At 45.5% G+C, this 4182-nt stretch overlaps 1 pseudogene; it reads left to right on the top strand.

Moving 5' to 3' along the window:
* The window catches only part of LOC101354342 (serine/threonine-protein kinase MARK2-like), a 17695-nt pseudogene extending 14118 nt beyond the window's left edge, over positions 1 to 3577 (top strand).
* The last annotated feature ends 605 nt before the right edge of the window (positions 3578 to 4182 follow it).

The following is a 4182-nucleotide window of genomic DNA, read 5'->3' on the forward strand; positions in this document are numbered from 1 at the left end:
CTCTTCATTTGATGTTCTAGGGTTTCAGGATTGTTGCATTCTCTGTTTGGCTTAGTTTTTTGGATCTTTGCTGTGGAGGGACGGCGTGGTGCTTCTGCCTAGAGCGCCATCTTGCTGGAACCCACAAATAGCTTCTTGTGTCTCTGGGAGCAGTTCTCTTTTTCCCTGAGAGAGCTGGAAACCCAGGAGGGTAACTTTGGCTTGGGAAATCTGGACCTTAGGTCTGGATACTTTGTACCCAGTCTTGCCCAGAGAGTTAAGACTGGTGATAGAGTTTAAATCTGATTCTTCTTTAGTCTTGCTTGCTATGAGCAAGTCATCCATATACTGAAGCAGAACTCAGTTTTGGAGGGTTAACGGTCTTAACTCTTTAGCCAGAGCAGTGTCAAACAATGTGGGGCTATTTTTGAACCCCTAACAGAATTGTTGTTTACCTCTACTTTCAGGGTATTCCCACTCAAAGGCAAAAAGTTCTTGGCTTTCAGACTCTAATGGTGTATTTAAAAAAAAAAAGGCATGTTTTAAGTCCAGAACATTGAACCAGGCAAAATCTTCTGGAAGAGTGGCTAGCAAAGTATATGGGTTTGGCACTACAGGATGGATTGTAACTACTATTTGGTTACTTTCTCTTAGGTCTTGAACAACCTATACTCATTGGAATGAGGTTTCTTTACAGGCAAAATTGGTGTATTATAAGCAGATTGTCATGGTCTTGTAAGTCCAGATTTTAGATACTGGTGGATAAGTGGGTGGAGGCCTAGCTTTGCCTCTAGCCTTAGAGGGTATTGTTTCACCTTTTGTCATAGATTAAATTGTGTCCCCCAAAAATATGTGTATCAGTTTGGCAAGGCCATGATTCCCAGTATTGTGTTATTGTCCACCATTTTGTTGTCTGATGTGATTTTCCTATGTGTTGTAAATCCTGTCTCTATGATGTTAATGAGATTAGTGGAAGTTATGTTAATGAGGCAGGACTCAATCTACATGATTAGATTGTGTCTTAAGCCAATCTCCTTTGAGATACAAAAGAGAGAAGTGAGCAGAGAGACATGGGGACCTCATACCACCAAGAAAGCAACGCTGGGAGCAGAGCATGTCCTTTGGACCCAAGGTTCCTGTGCTGAGAAGCTCCGAGACCAGGGGAAGATTGATGACAAGGACATTCCCCCCCAGAGCCAACAGAGAGAGAAAGACTTCCCCTGGAGCTGGTGCCCTGAATTCAGACTTCTAGCCTCCTAAACTGTGAGAGAATAAATTTCTCTTTGTTAAAACCATCCACTTGTGGTATTTCTGTTATAGCAGCACTAGATGACTAAGCCACCCATGGTGGGTCGATCCCTGGTAACACTTCTGCCTTGACTGGAACAACATTTTTAGTCTGCCTTGTTTGCCCTTGTGCCCATACCCCAGGGACTACTGTATCTTCTATCTGTTCAGGCACAGTCTCAGTGGGGGCTGCAGTGGCCATCATGAAGGTCAACAGGCGGGCCTGCATTCTCCACCCTTGCTCTTTTGGTACTGTTAAATGTAGTTTACTGTCTTGGAAATGGATTTGAGCTTGTAATTTACAAAGAACAGCTCCCCCTAGTAAAGGTACCGGGCACTATGGCACATAGAGAAAAGAGTGAGTTAAAGTAGAGTCACCGACCAAACACTCCACGGGTTGGATAAAATTTCCAGTAACTTTGTTCCTGTAACTCCCACCACTGGTATTAATTTCTTTGATAACGTTCCCTTCAGATTGTTAATAACCAAATAGGTGGCTCCTGTGTCCAATAAAAACTCAATCTTATTTCTCCCCTGACCTTTACTTTAACCAAAGGCTCATCGTGGGAAACTGGAATAAGATTGGCTCCCTGATCTCCCTCAGTCTGACTCTTGCACTTGTTGTATCATAACCTTTTCGGGTTCCTTCGGGGCCCTCTGTCTCTTAGGGCATTCTCTCTTCCAATGTCCTTCCTGTTTACACCATGCACATTGGTTTTTCCCTAGCTTAGGCCGGGTCCCAGACCCCGGGAAAACTTCCCCAGTGCCCGGGGGCAGAAGCCTCCTTTTGGCGGCAAGGCTGTTGCAAGTATAGTCGCTTGCTGCTTGGAGCCCTTGTTCTCCTTTCTCTCCTGCACTCGTTCTCGGTTAGAATAGACCTTGAAGGTTCTTTCTACCAACTGTGAAATTCCCATTCCCACACTACTGTCTACTTTCTGTAATTTCTTTCTTATGTCAGGGGCACTTTGCCCTATGAATATCACATTCACCATATGAGCGTTGTCAGGAGCGTCAGGATCTAGGTTAGTAAATCGTTTAAAAACTGTGAAAACTTGTTCAAGGAAGGCAGAAGGGTCTTCCTCTGGTTTTTGCTTGACTTCAGACACTTTGTTTAAATTCTTTTGTTTGATGCCCCATTTTTTAGCCCAGTGAACAAGTAGTCACTGTACTGACTTAATCTGGCTTGGCCGGCCTGGGTGTTTGGGTCCCAACGCGGTTCAGTGGCTGATGTGGCCAAGTTTACAGGGGGATGGTCATCAGCCTTTGGCTTGTGGAGCCTGTCTGCTTCTTGGGCTTTTCAAAAAAAAACATTCTCATCTCTTCCAGAGTGAGTAAAATGTCACATAAGGCTTGACAGTCTGCCCAATTTGAGTAGTAGAGGCAAAAAGATCATGCATTCGCTTAGGATCCTCTCGTTATGCTGGTAGATTGTTTTCCCAATTGAATGAGTCAGAAGTCATGAATGGCCTATGCACTCAGACCAGGGCTGGGGCTCTTGCTGCCTGGCGCAGGGAGTTGCCTCAATGGGTATAGCCCTGTTGAGGGTTCTGGGGCCCTTGGACTGAATCAGGTGCTATGGCGAGCGTGCGCCGGGGAAAGCATCTCAGCACTGGAGGCCTCAGGGGCTGATGGAGGGCTTACAGGATAAGGGGAGGTCTAGGACCTCCGGTTAAAACTGGGTCCTCTTCCAGAGGACTAGATAAAACAGAGGCTTTAACCTCGGTTTTAACCTTGGTTTTACACTGTTTCTGCGAACTCTTATTTTTCCACAATGACATAAAAGCTTCAACATACATTTTCTCATCCCACTTTTCCTTCTCCAGTATACAACCAAGCTAATTGCAGGATGGTGTGATAATGTAAGGATTTGTTCTCAGATCTGTGTTTGCCATCCCTGAGCTGGTAGTGGGGCCAGGCGGTGTTTAAAAAAAATCTCATTTTAGACTTTTTCATTGGATCATACCCAAAATAAGACCAAGTCTTTAAAATACACCCTAGAGGACTACATTCTGGAATGCTCGAATTATTTCCCATGGTACCAAAACCTGAAACTACAGACGCCTATTTAAAACCAAAGTGTCTGACCTGACCTCTACTGGCTAAGCATCACCACACCAGAATCTACAGTCTGTCTGCTTTCTGCAAATAGGACTTATTTCTGTCCTCACCAAGGGGGTCTTCTCTCCTCCTGGGGCGCTGGACACTGTTCTCTCCTCTTCACTTTTCTTGCCACCTAGGGTCCGGGATTGGCTCTGGCCTCAAGGACTGCGACAAATCTCCCCCGAATAGGAATATTCAGCCAGTGCGCTAGGAGAAGCAGTTCCTCGGGAGGCGAACTCAGGAGCTGGGCGTCAGTACTGGCCCTATCTTAGGCGCGAGAATTTGTTATCCGAAGCCGGTCTGGCCAATGCAGCTTCCAGTCAGTCAGAGCACACTGAGGTGTTTATTTACTGCAGGTGCATGAGCAAGGAGCAGAGAGAACATTTTCCAAATTCTGCTCCCCAACAAAAGGAGGCAGAGCCTTTTAAACCGTTTCTCACAAGGAAGTACATACAAACATCCTGGACTACATAGGTTATCATGGCGCGCAGGCGCAGTAAGACAAATTACCTTTTTGTCTTTAGTATGTATAGAAAATGGTGGCTAAGTCCCACCCTGGGCGGAGATTTTACTATTATAATGAGGTGTAGGTTACTGTAGAACACTTTTGAGGCTAGTAAACTGGTTTTGACAGGTTTAAGGCAGAAACCGAGTTACATGCAGCGCTCAGGGTCTTGATGATAATGGACAGGAGGAGCGGGATGTTCGCGGTCCTGCTTGATAGTCGCTGAGCAGCTGCTGGCTGCCGCTGGCTATCACTTGGAGGATTTTTTCTTAGTAAAAATCATAGTTTTTCTGCGCTGTGGAGTCAATTCT

This window comes from Trichechus manatus, unplaced genomic scaffold (assembly GCF_000243295.1).
Source record: "Trichechus manatus latirostris isolate Lorelei unplaced genomic scaffold, TriManLat1.0 scaffold00057, whole genome shotgun sequence".
NCBI classification, from domain to species: domain Eukaryota; kingdom Metazoa; phylum Chordata; class Mammalia; order Sirenia; family Trichechidae; genus Trichechus; species Trichechus manatus.